At 50.8% G+C, this 19,834-nt stretch overlaps 1 long non-coding RNA gene across 1 annotated transcript; it reads left to right on the top strand.

Moving 5' to 3' along the window:
- The first annotated feature begins 2,453 nt into the window (after positions 1 to 2,453).
- LOC119472402 lies at positions 2,454 to 15,305 on the top strand. Its single transcript, XR_005201562.1, has 3 exons — positions 2,454 to 2,648; positions 10,501 to 10,612; positions 15,162 to 15,305. It is a non-coding gene; the product is annotated as an uncharacterized LOC119472402 (long non-coding RNA).
- Positions 15,306 to 19,834: the final 4,529 nt, after the last annotated feature.

Here is a 19,834-nt window from a genome sequence, read left to right as displayed (position 1 = left end):
TTGGACATTTGGTTTTCCATATGAAAACATAAAAACACTTCGGGAGGCCAAGGCGGGCAGATCACGAGGTCAAGAGATCAAGACCATCCTGGCCAACATGGTGGAACCCCGTCTCTACTAAAAATACAAAAAATTAGCTGGGCTTGGTGGTGCGTGCCTGTAGTCCCAGCTACTTGGGAGGCTGAGGCAGAAGAATCCCTTGAACCCAGGAGGTGGAGGTTGCGGTGAGCCGAGATTACGCCACTGCAGTCTGTCTCAAAACAAACAAACAAACAAAACAAAACAAAACAAAAAAACAGGTACTGCTTAATGACAGGATCTGTTCTGAGTAATGGGTCCTTAGGCGACTCCAGCCTTGTGGCAACATCAGAGTTTCTTACACAGCCCTAGAAGTCACTGCCTGCTACCACCCGGGCTGTCTGCTATAGCCTGTGACTCCTGGGCTACAAACCTGTACAGCACGTGACTGCACCGAACACTTGAGGTCAGTTTTCTTGGGGAAACTCTTCTTTTTCTTTCTCTCTCTCTTTTTGTTGAAACACTGTTTTACTCTGTTGCCCAGGCTGGAGTACAGTGGTGCAATCACGGCTCACTGCAACCTTGACCTCCAGGGCTCAAGTGATCCTCCCACCTTAGCCGCCCCCTCCACCGAGTAGTCAGGGATACAGGCTAATTTTTATTTATTTTTTTATTTTGTAGAGACAAGGCATCACTATGCTATCCAGTTTTGTCTCAACTCCTGTGCTCACGCAGCCCTCCTACCTTGGCTTCCTAAAGTGTTGGGATTACAGGCGTAAGCCACTGAGCCTGGCTCTTCTTTTCCTGCTTTCTTTTGCCTCTTCTCCAGCTGTGCATTCTTGTTCTGGTTTCAACAACTCCTCATTAGTCAATTTCTCAGGAACCATCTCTAGGACAGGAATTTTTCAACTTCATTGTAATCTTGTGGGACCATCACCATATAAGTGGTCCATTGTCAACCAAAACATTGTTAAGCAGCACATGACCATATATAAAGAGGAGTGCATGCAGCATCTAGGTTTGGGTAAGTACACTCTATGGTGTTCGCATAACAACAAAGTCACTTCATGATGCATTTCTCAGAACGTATCCACATCGTTAAGTGGTGCATGACTGTGTACTAGAGTTTTTAGCCTTTTATTGGAAAGAATCAAAAGCACCATTAACTATGACAAACTCAGCATTGTCCTCAGTGTACTTTCTGGGCTGGTATAGCTGAGTCACACAGGGTGTCTAAGGACCTCCTCAGTTCCTGGAATCCCCCTGGTTGGTGGCATGTGGGTGGCTACTAGGTAGGACTCTTTACTTCAAAGACCTTGCTGTCTTCTGTACATTGAAAATGCCATCTGTCTTTGCAAAGAGTTTCTTCCTGATTTGTGTACCCAACCCAAGGCACCGGACATGTGCTGAGGCATTCAGCCAACTCAGCCCGAAGTTCTTTCATGCAGAGATCAGTGTAAGATTTTTTTTTTAGATGGAGTCTCACTCTGTCACCAGGCTAGAGCGCAACGACACCAATCTTGGCTCACTGCAACCTCCGCCCCCCAGGCTCAAGCGATTCTCATGCCTCAGCTTCCTGAGTAGCTGGGATTACAGGCATGCATCACCACACCCAGCTGATTTTTTTTTGAATTTTTAGTAGAGGCAGGCTTTCACCATATTGGCCAGGATGGTCTCGATCCCTTGACCTCGTGATCTGCCCTTCTCAGCCTCCAAAGTGCTGCGATTACAGGCATAAGCCATCACACTCGGCCCAGTGTAAGATTTTTGTATCCTCATTTGCAAAAAAACCATATATATATATATATATTCTGTCAACTCATATGAAAAGTGCATATCCATTATATTAACCCAGCAATCCCATTCATAAAAATCTATCTTAAAAGGATTAAAGCGTGGCACTTAATCTTAGTTCCTCTGTTGAAGACCAGGGTTCTCTTACTGCCTGCTGGTTATGCTTCCCAGATGTTGAAGGTCGGCCTCTGTTTGATGGACATGGACCAAGTACAGTTGTTAAACACCTGGACTCACACCTGCATATACAGATGTCAATTGCAGGGTTGTTTGTGGTCAAAACAACAAAACCAGAAACAATGTAAATGTGATTGATAAGGAACATGTTGGTCCATCTGTATTGAGGAATATTTGTGGCTATGAAAAATCACAAGTTAGAGCCACACAAATAGATCTGGAGAAATACTACTGCGGGTTTTTGGTGGAAAGCAGCAAGTTTTGAGTCATGCTCACCGTAATGATTATACTTTGTGAGGTCTACAGGTCTGATTGTAGGAGCAGAAAACAGGCATGAATAGGGGTGTGCGAGACTGGTGTTGGGATGGGCTATATCCACTGTTGGTGCATTTTTTGGTTATTCGACTTACTTTGACAAGCGTGTGATACATTTATAATTTTAAAATAGGAGACTATAAGAAAACGTGGATGTACTTCATCAGTTGGTTGGCGGCTCCTTGTGAAAGAGGGGTGTGCCCCTGCATGCCGTGGAAAAGACAGAGGACCCAGTCCTAGATCCCTGCTTCGGAAAATCAAGCTCCACTCAGGCGGCCACTGCTGCTTCCAACCCTGGAAATCAACATCTTTTTCAAGCAAAATAATGTGCATGGCCTTTCCAGGTGGGAGACTGATTCTCTTCTTGCACGAAGGCTAGTTCCACTCAGTCTTGTCTGGGATCCTGCCAAGACATGAAACCAGAAAAAGGAAGAAAACACAAGAAGAACCAGGTTAAGCTGCAATGCTGGTTAAATTCACAGCCCGGGTGGAGCTGGGCGCTGGTGAGATTCACAGCAGTTGCAGTTCAGGGCTAGGGCTCCTCTCTGATCTGCTTTTCATTTGGGTCAGTTAAGTTCCTTCTAATTTCTGTTTCACTGTTCAGCTCCCAAAGAATTCCAGAAATGAGAATGCCTTCCCTGGCCAGTAGCCTCCTGGCTCTTTGTGTCTGAACCAATCAGGCATGTTTCCTCTTGCTCCCGCCTCTGATGTTTTATCGGACTCCACCATGTGTTTCCCATGCTGTCTGCCATGGAGTTTATGCCCTGAAGCACATTCAGGTGAGGAAATTCCTCAAGAATATAAATCACCACAGAGGTAGCAAAGACCACGTCTTGGCAGAGCTCCTGGGTTGAATGGGGCCATATGTGTTCCCAAGTGCAGAACTCCAAGGTCAGTCAAGCCCAAACAAGAAAGCTCAAATCCCAGAGGCCTCTGGAGCAGCTGTCTTGTTGCTGAAGCAGCCTGCTGAGTATCTGGGGACTCAGTGGTTGCATGCCTGGGACACATCTTCATTAGGAAGCCTGGGATTCGCTGCTCCATGCATGAACTAGGTTGGCAAGCTTGGCTGCAACAGAAAACTCAGCTCAAAGTGGCTTTAATAATGCGCGGAGTTTACTGGGGCCTGCTGTAAGTGAAAAGCGTATGTGGTTTCGGATAAGGCTGGATTTAGCAGCCCCAGCCATCTGGCCAGAAAGCTCCCCCTCACCTCTCCATTCTGCTTTTATTGTGTTGATTTCATCCTCTGATCATCTCCTCTCTTGGCCCCAAGACGTCAGCAAGTGCCCCTCGTCAGCTGTCTGCTTCCAGATCTCAAATCGATAGAAAAGAGGAAACTTCACTTCCCAGACAGCTCAAACCAAGGTCCCAGAACTGAGTCCTGCTGACTAGGGCCATGGGCCTACTCTGGGAGCCATGCCTGTGTCTAACCCGGGGAGGGGTGGGCTGCGTGGCTGGGTTGGTCAGGGCATCCCTGAAAGTGCTTGGGCCTCACTCAACTAGGGTGGTCAGGTTTAACAAATAAAAGTGCAGGGTTCCTGGTTAAACTTCAGATTTTAAATAAATAATGAAAAGCTTTTTAGCATGAAAGTTATTAGTATTTCCCAAATATAAATGAAAAAATATGGCCAGGCACGGTGGCTCACACATGTAATCCCAGCAATTTGGGAGGCCGAGGCGGGCGGATCACTTTAAGTCAGGAGTTCGAGACCAGCCTGGCAAACATGGTGAAACCCTGTCTCTACTAAAAATATAAAAATTAGCCAGGCAGGGTGGCAGGCGTCTGTAATCCCAGCTACTCGGGGGGTTGAGGAAGAAGAATTGCTTGAACCTGGGAGGCAAAGTTTGCAGTGAGCCAAGATCGTGTCACTGGACTCCATCCCGGGTGACAGAGCAAGATTCTATCTCAAAAGTAAAATAAAATATTTACATTTATTTATATTGAGAATGAACTGCCAGGCACCCAGGCAGGACCTCTGCTCTGTCAGTTCAGCTATATGTAAGGGTAGCTATCAGTCTAAATATATTTAAATTAATCATTGTTTATCTGAAATTCAAATTTAACTGGATGTTCTATATTTTGTCTGGGAAATATGTGCACATAGGAAATTTGAGTCCCTGGCAGACTAGGGGATGGGGAAGGGGATGAAGCGTGGGCAGCCAGGAATGTCAACTGGGGACCATGAAGAAGCTTCACTTGAGCTCGCTCAGATTTGATTGGATTTATAACAGCAAGAAGGCAGCAAGAGGATGTGTTTCCAAGCAGGGTATCTACCAGGCTGTGACTTTATTCATTTATTGATTGTTTGCTTTTATTGGGCTTATGATATACAATTCAGGGCCAACAGAATGTATCATTTAGAAAGCAAAAACATCCTGCCTCCTTAATCTCTACTAATTAATGGCCATTAAAAGTTTGTAACATGCTTTCCAGGAAGCTCTTCATGCAGAACGTCGAGTCCTAGGTGTTCTAGAAATGGTTGGTTTCACAATGAAGTATCACACTGTCCATCCTTTTTTGCAACTTCCTTTTTGCCTGACAACATACTTTCCACCAACTTTTAAAAGTTGTTTTTGGGGTGTGCCAAAAAAACGTACATTGTTTTTCATGTAAGGGCTGTGAAGAGTGAGTCAATCAAAAATGGAAGTTTTAGCTACAGTCTGTTGAGAAAATCGGAATGGCTGCTACCTGCCTCTCTTTCCTTCTTTTCCTACTTTCTCCCTAGAAGTGGTTTTACTCCAGGAATACAGACCCACCCCTCTGAAGCAAGCAAGAGCATGGCATTGGAACGCAAATGTGCCTCATGAACTTCACCCCGCCCAGCTCTGCCTGGAGTCACATTGACTTGGGGCTGAATCCTGGCCTTGGCACTTACAAGCATTCTGACCTTGAGCACATTTCTTAACCTCGGTAGCTTTGGCCTCCTTGTCTGGATAGTGGGGATGTTAATGTTGGCTCCCAGAGCTGTGATGCAATGACATGCAATTGGTGTGAAAATGACCCGCCAGTTTCCTCTCGGTTGCCCGCTGTCCAACAGAGTCGCCAAGTGCCTCCTACCCACCAGGGATAGTGCTGGGGGCTACTGCCCCTCTATTAGCCCCTGTTTGGGCTGGGGAGTGGGGGTATGTTACTCAGATTCATGGCTACATCATGAGAAACCCCCAACCCAGAAGAAACTGACAGGGCTTCTGTAGGGCAGCAAAAGGGCCACTGGAGAGCCCCAGGCATGGGCACTGCCTGAAAGACGGAGTCTGGTCAGCCAGGCAGGACTTCTGCTCCATCAGTTCGGCGGGGAGAGCGGAGATCCAGAGAAGAGAAGGCGTGGACGCAGCTCTGGGGTTCAGGAGGAGGCAGTCCCTGTGGGTTCTGGGAGCAAGTGGTCCTGAGGGGCAGGGCAGGGCAGGTCCCCAGCCGCTATTCTCACAAACTCCTTCCCAGTGTAGCCCTGGCTCCCAAGTCTTCAGACTATAGATGCATAATTGTCGTGAGTTTTCCTTACTTGAAAAATTTTTTTAAATTACATTTTAAACTAGAGTAATATGTATTCCTTGTAAAAAGTCAAGAGATACAAATAAGCCAAAAGTAGAATAAATTGCTTATATATTGCTTATATAAGTTGCTTATAATTCCAATACCCAAATACTGCTGCTATTTTGGAGCATATTCTTTTAAATCTTTAAGAATTTTATGCAAAAAGTAGTTATTGAGAGGCCGCCGGTGTCAGGCTCCGGGCTGGATTCTGGGGCCAGTGTCCAGTGAGGCTGTCGAGCCCCCGACCTCAGGTCTCACGGCCATGGGTCCAGTACCCTCATCCTGTCCCTCCTCCGCCCAGGCTGATGCTCTGCATGCAGTAAGTGTGATGGTTGATTTTACGTGTCAACTCGACTGGGCCACAGGATACCCAGGTATGTGGCTAAACATTCTGGATGTTTCCGTGAGAGTGTTTCTGGGTAAGTCTAACATTTGAATAGACTAGGCAAATCCAGCTGCCTTCCCTAATGGGGGTGGGCTTTGCCCAATTGCCTGAAAGCTTGATTGGAGCAAAAATGCCGACGCTTTCGCAAATAAGAGCAAATTCCTCCCAACTGACTCACCAGCTTTTTCCTGCCTGGAGACTTGAACTGAAACAGTGGCCCTCCCTGGGTTGTGAGCCTGCTAGCCTTTGACGGAACCACCCTCTCGGCTCTCCTGGGTTTCTGGGTCACCAACAGCAGTTCTTGGGATGGAGCATCCACAATCACGAAAACCAGCCCTTTAGGATGAATCTCTTCTGTGTACACATCCCGTGGGTTCTGTTTCTCTGAAGAACCCTGTCTGTGTCTGATACAGATGCAGATCTCTGCTCCCTCCCCTTTTCCTTTAAAAAGCACTTATTATGCACCTGCTGTATCAGGCTGATGGCTCAATAAGTGCTTGCTAAGGGAAGAGGGGAGGGAGCAGAGACCCTCCCATCCAAGGCACTGCAGGGGCCTCTGCTACCTGTCACTCTGCTGCTGTAGCTGCTGGGTGCCCTGCTGCCATGAGAAAAACCAGCCAGCTGACCCACGGACTCAGGATCCCAGCCACAGCCAGCTGCACCTGGGGCCAGGGGAGGGCCTTGGCTCACACCTGCTGCCCCACAGACCCTGCTGGCAAGGATCAGCGCCAGGACTGCATTCGGCTTCTGACTGCCTGAGCTCAAGAGCCTGTGTCTTAGTCGGGATTCTGTAAAGACACAGAACGGGTTTTGCTTATTTACTGTCTGGCTCACCTGGTGATGGAGGTGAAGTCTCACAACCTGCCATCTGCACGCTGGAGACCCAGGGAAGCCGGCGGCGCGGTTGGAAGGCCTGAGAGCTGAAGAGGTGATGGTGTCGATTCCAGCCCTGGTCTGAGGGCCGGGGGACCAGGACCACTGAGGGCGGAAAAGCAACGTCCTGCTCCAGTGGTCAGGCAAGCAGGGCGGATTCCTCCTTCCTCTGCCTTCTGTTCCATACAGACACTCGCTGGGCAGTTTGAGACCCACCCACCCTGGGCAGTGCCGTCTGTGTGACTCTGCCCACCAACTCAAACATGACTCTCTCCTGGAAATCCTCATGGACACCCCATTTCCACATAAGCTTCCTTCTGAGGCACTGGGGGTTCAGATGTGAACATGTTTGGGGGACACAATTCAAGCCATAACAGGAGGGGACACAGATGCGCTAAGTGGCTGCAGGAAAGATGGCATGAGAGTCGAGGGCGTGCAAAGCCCTGTGCCTGCACACAGTAGGTGCTCACTGCAGACAAGTGAGTGTGATTGGAAATCACACCTGGATGGAAGAGGGAGGGATGGCCTGGGCTGAGTGTGGATTTTGGTACCAGGCAACCGTGGGTTTGAATTCAAGCTGTGAGACCCTGGGCTCGTTGAAGGAACTGAATTCTTAAGCCATCCTAGGCCTCAGTTTCCACGCCTGTCAAAGAAAGATGAGGATTTTGAGGTCTGGCCCCAGGATGCTGCAAGAGCCCAGGAGGAGATCAGTGATAAGGAGCTCAGAGCCCGTGGCTGCTGGGGCTGCCATGACTAAGCCATGGGCTCCTTGGGAGGGTGGATGACCGGCCCCCACCACCTCACCCCAGCTGAGGAACAGCCGGCCTTGCAGTGGGCTCCTCGGATCCTTGTCACCTTTGTGGGTCACCTGGACAGCCTGGCACAGGGGCCTCGGCTGTGGGAGTTCCTTGGGGCTGGATTTTCATCTCCAGTATACACTGGGGTTTTCTCGGAGTGGGGGATGGTGGGACCCCCAGGGTTCCCGTCAGCCCCAAGGACTCCTGACCTGATTCAGGGGAGAAGGCTGGCACCCCTGGGGGTGTAAGAGGGCCCCAGTCCTGCCCAGGGCTAATTTCCTGTGGGACACCCGAAGAGGCTCTGGAACAACAGTGCCACTTAATTTTCACTTGACAATCCGCCTGTGGACAAGATGTCAGCGCAGGAAACTATTTATAGCAATTCCTCCCCCTCTAAGGTCACTCTGCCTGTGTGGGTTGGACTGAATTCTGCTTAATGGCCAGATGGATTCAGACAAGCAGAGTTTTAGTCCAAACTATGTCAGATGGCCATTTAGACAACTTTCCCTCTTCAATCATTCAATCATCGAAGTGTTCAATGAATGTTTCTGGGGCAATGGCAGTGTGCCAGGCAGTGGAGACAGGAGCAAAAGAGACAGGCCAGCCCCATTTCCATACAGCTCACTCTTGGTGTGATAGAATAATTGACCACTGGCAAAGCACCTACTATGTGCCAGGCAGCATTTTGGGCAGTCTTCCTTAAGAGACAGCTGGGAACAGGACAGACCAGTCCCTGTCTTTGCAAACTCAGTCTATTCAGCCACTGAAATGAATAAACTTTGACAAGCACCTACTTTGTCCAGTGGGGACGGCAGAGGGAGGGCGGGGCTCAGCCCTGCTCAAGCCACTCCTGGCCCCACTCGCCGTGGGAGGCGAGGGGGTGAAGCAGGAAGGAGGCTGGGCCCAGGGACCCTGGCTCTACCGCTGGGTGTTCTGTGATGAAGGGCAAGCCCCCAGCTTCCCTGGCCTCAGTTTCCACACCTGTAAGACATTTTGGGGTGCTGTGTATCTATAACTCCCAAAAGATGGTGAATGGGTGTCTCTGAGTGATGAAAAAACCAATCATTTCTGTGTAAATTGTTATTATTTTAGTTTCTGTTCGTTTTTGAGAGGGAGTCTCGCTCTGTCGCGCAGGCTGGAGTGCAGCAGCACAATCTTGGCTCATTGCAACCTCCGCCTCCTGAGTTCAATTCATTATCCTACCTCAGCCTCCTGAGTAGCTGGGATCATAGGGACACGCCACCACGCCCAGCTAATTTTTTGTAATTTTAGTAGAGATGAGGTTTCACCATGTTTGAAGACCGGGCTGGTCTCAAACTCCTGACCTCAAGTGGTCCGCTTGCCTCAGCCTCCCAAAGCACTCATCAGCCACTGTGCCTGGCCTGTTATCATTTGTTTTAATATGAACTAGAAAAAAATATACCCCTGGCACTTGAAGCCCACTCGACAGAGTTTCCCTGAAAGGGGTATATTTAAGTTAAGGAGAGTGGAGTGGTAATTGAACTAAGAAAAATGAAGTTAGTAAGAGTGCCAAGGACTATGGCACAGTCTCCACGCAGGGGCTCAGGTGGAGTTGGGACGAGGGGCTGCAGAGGATTTGGGAGGTTCAACTAGATGTGCAACCCTCTGGATGCAGGTCCCCAGCGCTCCCTGTGACTCCTGCTGGTGGGGAGGGCTGGGACATCCTGTTCAGAGTAGGTCTTGAACCCACTCCCCGGCATGCAGCTCTGGGCATGGCAGGGGCTGCTGTGACCGGCAGGGCCTTTGCAGGGAACTTGGGAGGTCCCTTGCAGGTGATTGGGGACTGGGTGTCCCCAAGCTTCCTAAGGAAGTCTGTTCAGGTCTCTGGGCCGTGCCTTCCTGCTTGCCACTCTACCCATCATGTGGTCTTCAGGGGTCCCTGCAGGTGCCTGCCTTGAGCTTCTCCCTTCAGGGTTGTGGGCCTCTGAGGAGGGCGCTGGGCCCCAGCTGTTGAGGGAGGAGCCAGGGCCTCTCCCCTCTCCCGCCAGCCTACAGAGAGGAGGGAGCCCATCAGGAGGAGCCCTCACTGGGAGAAGAAGCCCTCCAAATGCACACATGCCACTGCTGCTCTTTCTGTGTGCCCTTCTGCAGCTCGTCAGGTCTTCAGGACAGAGTTCCACCCTGTCAGCCCCATCCAGTGTCTGCCCCTCTAAACTTTTCTCCTACCTCCCAGTTCCACTGCCTTCTGAGCCTGAGGTCAGGAAAGCCACTTGGGGTTTTGGGGGGGCTCAGTTTGCCCATCTGTAAAATGGGCTCACAGCCATGTCTCCACCTCAAAGTGCTTTCGTGAGGACTGGCGCCTGCCTATGTGAGTGCCCAGCAAATTGCTGTGATTTTTCTGCAATGGCATTAATTTCCTAAGGCAGCTGGAACCAAAGCCCACAGCTGTGTGCTCCGTAACCAACATTGATTCTTCACACTTCTGGAGGCTGCAATTGAGCAGTTGAGCAGTGGGCAGGGCTGTGCTCCCTCTGGAGCTCTGCTGGCTGCAGGCCGGCCACCACATGTCCCGGCTGGGCTTGCGGTCGCCCCACCCCAGTCTCAGCCTCTGTCCTCACATGCCTTCTTCCCTCTGTTTCTCCTCTTCTAAGGACACCAGTCAGATTGGACGAGGGCCTGTCCGGACTCAGCATGACCTCATCCTCACTCGATTACATCTGGAATGATTCTATCTGCAAATAACATCACCTTCTGAGGTTCCAGGTAGATTAATTTTGGGGCGGACTCAATTCACCCCAGGACAGTGGCAATTTACTGCTTCAGCAAGATTTGTGAGGTCGGTATCATCACACCCGTTTATCAGATGAGTAAACTGAGGCTCAAGGGTGTGAGGGCCCCAACAGCTGCTAAGTGACAAATTCAGGACTTGTACCCAGATCCTTAGAACCCGGTGAGGGCAGAGAATGCATGGGTCCCGAAATTCATGCTGCCTCTCCCGCTGTACAACTCACGAGCTTGGTGGTAAACAGAAACGCTAAAGAAGAAGAAAAAAAGAAAACTCAAATGGGCTCTGTCTGTTTATCACCAAAGACTCTCTCCAGAGAGTGTGGTATACAATTTTAATATTTTAGGCAGGCAGGCAATGCTTCTTGTCTAGACATTGAAAAATGTTCAGACGCAGAATTATTTCCAAGCTCCAGCCAACACAGTGGCATCCCCCGCATTCCCCCAGATGAGGGGTGTCATTTACTTTGCATTTGTGAGCAGACATCACAGAGGCCTGATTGCTAGTGGGAGGCCCGGACCGCCGCGGGTCGCAGCATTGCTGTGGACCCCAGAGACGCCAGCAGACGTGTTGTCTTTTCCCAGACAACTGAGCTGCTTACAAATCAATAACAACTAGGTGGACGGGGGTGGGGGCTGGGTCACACTCAGGTGCCCGCGGCTGTCAGCAGGACGTGACTGTGCACGTGGGACGTTAACCCCCTGATTGGCTTTCCAGGAGAAGGTGTGAGGGATGAGGATCGGGCTGGCGCTTCCTGCTTTGCTTTCTGTCTCTCTTGTTGGCCATCCAGGAAGGTGAGCAAGTGGGCCCTCGGTTCTAATGGGTGATGAAGATGGTGACTGGTGCTCCAGTGCCAGACGTCTTCTGTGCTGTGTGCCCTTCAGCCGGTTCCTGTCCCTCTCTGTGCCTCAGATTCCTCATTGAGACAATGAGCTCGGGCTCCTGGGGGCTTGCAGAGTTGGCAAAACTGGTCTCTTGAGCCCCAACAGTTCCCATGGTACCCAGGTTGGAGACCAGCAGAAACAAGGCTGGAAGGCAGTGGAGGGTGAGGACAGTCTTCCAGGCTCAGGGAGGCTGCTCTTGGCTCTTCCCACCCAAGGCATGACCCATGTGGCCAGCACCAAGGATCTCTCCCACTTGCAGGTGAGGAAACTGAGGCTTAGAGCCAGGGCTTGGACTTTAGTCTTCCTGCCGTCAGGGGTCTCTCCTGGCTGCATCTTCGTTCACCAGTATTTCCCGAGTACTGGCTGTGCTCCAGGCTGGGCGCTGCAGGGTCCTGGTCTAGCATAGTCAAACCAACAGGGCTTCTGAACCCAAGCAGGGCAGGTGGGGCCCTGCGCCATCCCTGACTAAGATTCCCTACTCATCTTGTTATTAAGAGCACAGAGCATTTATTGAGCAGCTACTATATGCTGGGCGCCTTTGAACACTCAAGCTGCTATATGCTTCATTTCTTCGTTTTCCTAAAGGGGATCTATGATAGTGGAGAGAGGGGCGGGTTAGTGGAGGGGAAGCTGTCAGTAACCCCGATGTCCTTGAAACAGAGCAGCCCCCACCTTCCTAAGGTGGTGGACTTTTTCCTTCTCTCTTAAGCACCCCCCCTGCAGTGGTGTCTGGTAGAAACATGCACTCTCCACCCATCCAAGCAGGAGTAGCATAAATAGCACCAGGAACGTTGAGATCTCAGGCTTTGAGGCCCAGAGTTGAGTTGCTAGTTTACGTGATTTAATTACTGAAATAAACTGTGTATTGCTTTCCTTCCAACGTAACCTTGCCACATCTCAGAAATACTAGCCGAGCAAGCCTGCAGACCAATTCAGAGGCTGGCGGGTGCTCCCCCTGCTTAAGTACTCACTGTGTGCTGGGCTCTGTGCTTAGGACTCTGCGCACCGTGCTCACAGTCTTACAACAACCCTTTCGATGAGTCATGCCTTTGTCCCGTTCTACAGAGGAATAGAATGAGAACTGGCAAAGCTGGTGTGGTCAGCAGAAGATCAGCCTTTCAGAGATGCCCACGTCCTCAGACCCAGAACCTGTGCTCCGTTATGTTACATTATGTTACGTTATGTTACATTACGTTGTGTTACCTGATGTTACATTATGTTTTGATATGTTACAGAGGCCCACGGGGGGACTAAGGCCGCAGATGGAGTTCAGGTTGCTTATCAGTCAGACGGGAGCTTATCTGGGATTAGCAGATTGTCTCAATGGAACCAGGGCCCTAAAAAGTAGAAGAGCTGCCAGGAAAGTCAGCACAGAGCAATGTGATGTGAGGAGCCCAGCCAGGCTCTGAATGTGAAGGAAGGGACCACCGGGCAAGGAACGTGGGGGCCTCTACCCGTGGGGAACATAAAGCACGGATTCTCTGGAGTGTCCAGAAGGAACACGGCCTGCCTGATGTCTTTATTTTAGAGACCCATTGAAGATTTCTAGACTGGCCTCTAGGTCTGCAGGATCGTAAGCATGTTTTGTTTTCAGCCACTATGTGGTCATGTGGTACAGCAGCCACGGGAAACCCACACCGCGGGGTCCTCATCTGTGTTCGCGATGGGGGCTGCAACACAAAGTAGAAGAGGCCTCAGCCATTGATTCAGGGATAGCTATGTGGGCGAGGCCAGGAAACCCAAGGCAGTCTGGGGGCTCTGCTGGAGCCGGCAGGGGAGGAGCGCTGTGTTTCCATCGGGGCTGCTGAGGAGGTGCGGCAGGTGTCACGCTGAGCTGCTGGGGGCAGATTTGCGACCACTAGTTGCATGTTTATCTGAATGATAGAAGCTGGTGAGGGGGAAGCCAAACGGTGATGTCGTATGAGCTCCTGGATATACCATGCCTGAAGCCAACTGCTCTTACGTTCCAATATCCAGTAACTGTCCCTCTGTGCTCAGGCTGCTTTGAGTGTGTCTCACCATGTGCACCTGATAGACTCCCCGCCATCCCAGGATCCAAGCCTGTAGGATTCAAACTTGGCCTTACTGTTCCCTGTATACCTTCTCCCTTTCAGAGTTTCAGAGAGAGAGAGAACAGAAAGTCAGACGTCAGGGAGGCTTAGACTCATAATTGTGGAAAGGGACATCTGGAGAAGGCTTTCAGTCTTTTGCTTTATGCTGTGTGTCTGTGTGTGTGTGTGTGTGTGTGTGTGTGTGTGTGTGTGTGTGTGTGTGTACAGGGTCTCACTCAGTCTCTCAGGCTGAGTGCAGTGGTGCAATCACAGCTCACTGTAGCCTTGACCTCCCCAGCTAAAGAGGCCCTCCCACCTCAGCCTCCCAAGGAGCTGGGACCACTACATCCGGCTCATTTTTGTATTTTTTGTATAGACAGGATTTTGCTGCATTGCCCAGGCTGGTCTCAAACTCCTGGGCCAAGCAATCCTCCTGCCTCAGCGTCCCGAAGTGCTGGGGTTGCAGGTGTGAGCCACCGTGCCTGGCCTTGTTTTACAGTTTGCACTGAGGTGCAGAGAGGGGAGGTGACTTGCCTGAGGTCACCCAGCTGGTAAGAGACAGTGGAACTAAAATCTGCTTCCCAGCCTGCTCCTCCCCCCTTGGCCCTTTGCAGTCCCACAAGAAAGAGCTTCGGGTCTATAATTTCTAGCAGGTTTTTTGCTGACCGAACTCGGGAGAGACCTGAGCCTGCCCGGCCTTGTTTTTGCCACACTCATAACGCGGCCCACATTTCCTTGCGGTAGAGCTTTCAGAAGCTGGCGTTCTGGCTGGGCGGCTCTCCAGCCCAGGACTCGTCTGGAAGCAGTTTGTGGGGTCTGCCATCTGGTGAGCTGCGGCTGTGTGGTTAATATTTCCCAGACTAGGCTCCTTCCTGGTCCCCCAGACTCTCCGGCCCCCTCAAAGTGCGGCAGAGAGAGGAATGTGCTACAGGCAGGCCTCCCATCCACGCACGTCTCTCTCCTGGTTACCTGCCATGCTTCCAGGAGACAGATGGCTCCACTTAATGTGTGGCTTGGAGCCAGGAGGTCCTGGACCCCAGGGCGGCGATACCTAACGCCAGAGTGTCAGATGCAGGACTGGCTCCCATCCACCCCGCGCCAGCTGGGAACACGTCTTTTGTTTCTCCCTTCCTCCCCGTTCCCTCCTCTTTGTGTGTTTCAGCCTCTCCACCATTTTCAAAGACCTTTTTTATACACACCCCCACCCGGGGTTTATTCCAGAGAACTGTTCTCCTCTTACTGCCAGCTCGTCTGAGTGACTCCCTGTCTCTCATGATAAAATGGGTGTTTACTGAGCACCTACTAAGTGCCAGGGAGTTGCAGACAGTATTTGCTCCATAACAACCTGAGACAGGTATGATTCTGACTCAATTTCAGTACCAGAGCTGTGGAGTGACGACCTGAAGCCCACACAGCTTGGACGAGGCAAAAGCAGGGGCCGTGGTGACATGGATCTTATGTCCATTTTACTGTTGAGGAAACTGAGGCCCAGCACAGCCACATTGACTTGCTCAGACACACACAGCAGATGAGCTACCAAGATGAGGCCAGTCGTTATTTCCGACTTCCTTCTGGCTTCCTTTCTCCCACAGGGACCCCACTGAGCCATGAGCTCTAGAGTCTGTACAGAGGGCAGACGACCTTGACTATGGGAAAACTCGCCAGAAATTATAGACCTGAAGCTCTTTCTTGTGGGACTGCAAAGGGTCAAGCAGGCAGGAGCGGGCTGAGAGGCAGATTTTAGTTCCACTGTCTCTTACCAGCTGGGTGACCTCAGGCAAGTCACCTCCCCTCTCTGCACCTCAGTGCAAACTGTAAAACAAGGCCAGGCGCGGTGGCTCACACCTGTAACCCCAACACCTGGGGAGGCTGAGGCAGGAGGATTCCTTGAGCCCAGGAGTTCGAGACCAGCCTGGTCAATGTAGCAAAATCCTGTCTATCCAAAAAATACAAAAATGTTCCTTCTGGATTCTGCTCCAGGTCAAGGTGATTGGAAACCCTCCCTGGCCCTGGAAACCTTGAAGGTTGGTGGATGAGCGGGAGACTGGTAGGAGATGAGGTCGAAGAGACACCTTCTTAAATAAAGGAAGTCACCCATTGATAGCATGTGGACATTCAATTGCCATCGGCTAAGGCAAGTCAACCACATGCCACCAACAGTGTTCCATCCACCCCTGTGACAACGAGAGGGTGTGTGATCTCATCATCCCCACTTAGCAGAAGGGGCCAGAGGCTCCAGGAGGTGACCAGGCAGAGGAAGCCACTGCTGCCAAGGCTGTCCCCCACTGGGGCTTGTGGGCTGAGGAAGTGGGCTCGGCTAAACATGAAGGCCGGGGAGGACACCTGCCCGCACCTTGGCTTCCTCTGGATGACTGTGGCTCCACTTTCTCTATTTCCAGCCAAACATTTTAGAGACTCTTGGTAGCATAAGTCCATCTGCCTCTGGAGGCACCGGCCACCATGTCTGCTTGTGCATGGCTGGAGGGAGCTGCCTTTGCTGAACTTTCCTCCTGTGGGCTCTTAGGGTCTGCTCCTGAGAGCTAGACCTGAGAGTGGGCACCATTCTGGCTGTGTGTATGGATCTGCCAGCTTCCAGCGTACTGGAGAAGGGGCCGCAGAGGGCTATGGGTGGTGGCACCCGGCAGGGATGGCTCCCTGTATGCTGGTGGAGTTATACGCACGGAAGTGTCCTTGGAGGTGGTGTCTGTGCTTGTACCTGAGACTCTGGGTGCCCCTCTGGGTTTGGCCCAAGTGATCCTCCCACCTGTGTGCTGGGCCCAGAAACTCCTGTGAGGGAGCTCATACCTGCTGGGAAGCCAGGGCGGCACTGAGGGGTCTGTTCACTCATTCACACTAAAGTCCTCCTTGATACCCACGATCCTGGGCACCGGGACGCAGCCCCAGGCAGGGCTGGTGACATCTTTTCTCCTGAAACTCATGTTCTACTAGAAGAGTCACAAATAAAAATATAACACAGAGGAGTGACGAGCAATGGTAGGGTCAGGGAAGACTGCTCCCAGAAGATGGTCTTTGTGGGGACAACTGAGTGGAGAGAGAGACCCTTGGGGAAGGACTTGACAACAGAGAGCACGGAGGGCCTCAGGCGACGATTCCTGCTGTCTGCTGGCTCTGACCACATGCACTCAATGAGGCCCATTTCATAAATAGGAAACTGAGGCACAGGGAAGCTAGGCAACCTGCCCACAGTCCTCATGTGAAGACACAGCACAGGCAGGATTCAAAGCCAAGGCCCCTGGCTCCAGGGCTCGAACACATAAACCCCGGGCTATGCACAGTGCTCCCCTTGACACTCACCATATTCTGTGTCTCCAAGTGAGGAGCCTATGCATAGCTAACACAAAAGGATGGCAGCCCTGGGCACTGGCAGCCTGGCTGACAGAAAGCAGTCTCCCCCACCTGCGCCACATTCCCTCACCATTTCTGGGTGTCTTTAGGGGAGCTTTGAGTTGGCTCATGGGGTGGTCAGGCAGCTACAGCTTCCCAAGCTATCTGCGGCAGAGGGCTGGATTTGTGTCGCTAATCAGATACCCACATGGGGTCCCCTGCCACAAAGCTGAGGGACCATGCAGCATCCATCCATTGGTTTCCTAAAGCCTGGCCACATAGGTCCCCTTCACCTGCCTGAGGAGCCCCTGGCATGTCTCACTGACATCATCATACAAACAAGAGCATCCAGGTGGAGGCTGTGTCCCCAAACGCCTCCAGAGTCCCAGCCACTGGTTCAAACCCTGGGTGGTCTGAGTGCTGAACTTCAGTGCTCAAACTAGTACTGACCTTCGCGAGGCTTGGTGCTGCAGCTCTGCTGCGGGGGGTCCAGCCTGCAAGTCTCCAGTGACTCTAGCAGCTTCTGGACTGGAAGCAGCTGCCTACCCCAGTGTGTCCGTTCCCCCATGCTCCTGTCCTTTCTCTCCAGGATGGGTCTCACATCAATATGGCCCTCTCCCAGGAGGGACTCAGGGCTGGCATGGCTCTGCATAGCAGGTGTGGTGGATCAGGGCACCTGCCCAGCTCAGCCAGCCCCTGGTGCCCCTTCCTCTGAGCCAGGTGGAAGCAGCAGCCCTGGAAAGAAGAAACAGCCAGGAAAGCAGTCTCATGGAAGCCCAGGGGAGCAGAAAAATAAGGAAATAAAGCACATTCTATCCAACTTTAGGCAGGAAAAGCAGGGATTCAGCCCCTGCCTCATTTTCTTTCTCTTCTCTGAACAATCATTAAACTTTCCCCATGCTCAGCCCCCACTGTGGTTTTGCTGTGAGAACGATTCTGATCATGTTTTGTGTTCTCAGGCACTCAGTGTTCATCTCCTAGACAAATTGGGATGCCCTTGGGTTTGGGGCTTCCTGAGCCCCGTCTTCCCTTGGGCCCTCTTCATCTCTGTTTCAGAAACAGAAGGCATTCTTGAGCATGTGCTCCTGGGAGGTTCGGGACTAGGGTTAGTTTGATTTGTTCTCGGCACAAATGTGGTGGCGGCTTCATTTTAACGTGCTAAATGTTATGAAGTCATTTTGAATTATGTTGGGGGAAACTGTAGAGGCCCATCTCCTTTCCCCAGCCCACAGAGCACTTCATAATCACCTTCTTTCTGGAATGTCTATCAGAAACTTGTTATATTAAGATGAAAAGCTCTTTGTTAAAGTCATCAAACTGTAACTGAAAAACATGATTTTTTTGCCATGTATTTTTTTTCTCTCATCATCACCAAGAAAATTGACGTCTAAAATCCAGCATACAATTTGGCCTCATGGAGTGGAGTCATGTCTGCGGGTTTCTGTGATGCTTGCAGGGGCCTCTAATTAGATTCATGGTTCTCTATATGTGGGGCTCCAGCTTAATGCAATTTGGAAACTAATCATGTTTAATTAGGTTGTATTATTAGGGAACAACTGAGCAAATGGATTGTGCTGCATACTTGGGAAATGTACAAAAGCAATATCACAAAACACATAGTTATTACCAGCAAGATGAGCAAAAGTCATCTGCATTATGTTTGAGTGATTTGATTTGCTTCCACGTGGAGAGGTTCTGAGGCTTGTCCCTTCTTCTTTTCTTGAGATGGAGTCTCACTCTGTCACCCAGGCTGGAGTGCAGGGGCATGATCTCAGCTCACTGCAACCTCCACCTCCTGGGTTCAAGTGATTCCCCTGCCTCAGCCTCCTGAGTAGCTGGGACTGTGGGTGCGTTGTCACCACACGCAACTAATTTTTTGTATTTTTAGTAGACAGGTTTTCACCATGTTAGCCAGGATGGTCTCAATCTCCTGACTCATCATCTGCCCACCTTGGCCTCCCAAAGTGCTGGGATTACATGCAAGAACCACCGCATCTGACCCGGGAGCCCTGGTGTGAAGGGACCAAGCAACTCATCCTTCCATTTTTCCGCCCTCCTCCTACATTGGGCATTGGCCTGTCATTTGGACACCTCAACCTTGTTGCCACCTCAGGGCCCTTGTTCCTTCTTTACGGTGCTGTGTTTTAGTTGTGTCCAGGCTTAGGCAGGCCTCAGGGCCACCCCTCTCAGAATGGAGGTGACTTGATTTCAGGCAGTCATCTGGAGAAATCTTCTGCACCTGTGTACCACACGTCAGAGAAGAAATGTGCCGCATTTTCTTAGGGCACATGGTTCAAGGACAACCCAGGGCTTTAACCCCTCTCCAAGGTCCCCTAGGGCTGAAAACCTCCATGTCATACAGCAAAAGCATCTGTAAGAAAGCAACCAAAAGATGCCTGCATGGAGACTGCATGAGTCCAAGTTCAAGTTGAATTCATTTTCTGACAGCCGAGAAAGCTGTGAGATCTGGTGAGGAAAACTCTACAATCTCCAGCCCTCTGAGTTCCAGTGAGGCTGTTTCTGGGTCAGAAAATATCGTCATAGAAGTTCAAAGAGTATCTCAGTGACCCACCTGTTTATATGAGAACGAGGACTCTGGTTTAGCCATTAGATCAATTTCTGGACTGAGAGTCCAAAGAGAGGGCCACTGGATTTACCTCTTCAGTGTCTTTTTTTTTTCCATCTGTAAAATGGATCTACGAAAATGCAATTAATTGATGAATTCATTCGTTCCTTGAATATTTTATCTCCAGTCACTGGAGATTTAAAATAATGAGTTAAGACATGTTCCTGCCCTCAAGGAGCAGGGAATCTTTAGAAAGCGGAGCCTGAGGCAGCAAGGATTAAGCTACTGATGATTTATTGAGGGGTGCAAGCCCAGGGCAGTGGAGGTGAAAGAGAACAGAGGTGGTGAGGGAAG

Source organism: Cebus imitator, unplaced genomic scaffold (assembly GCF_001604975.1).
Source record: "Cebus imitator isolate Cc_AM_T3 unplaced genomic scaffold, Cebus_imitator-1.0 Scaffold99, whole genome shotgun sequence".
NCBI lineage: Eukaryota > Metazoa > Chordata > Mammalia > Primates > Cebidae > Cebus > Cebus imitator.
The sequence above is the reverse complement of the archived record's forward strand: the minus strand, read 5'-3'. Positions and strand labels throughout refer to the sequence as shown.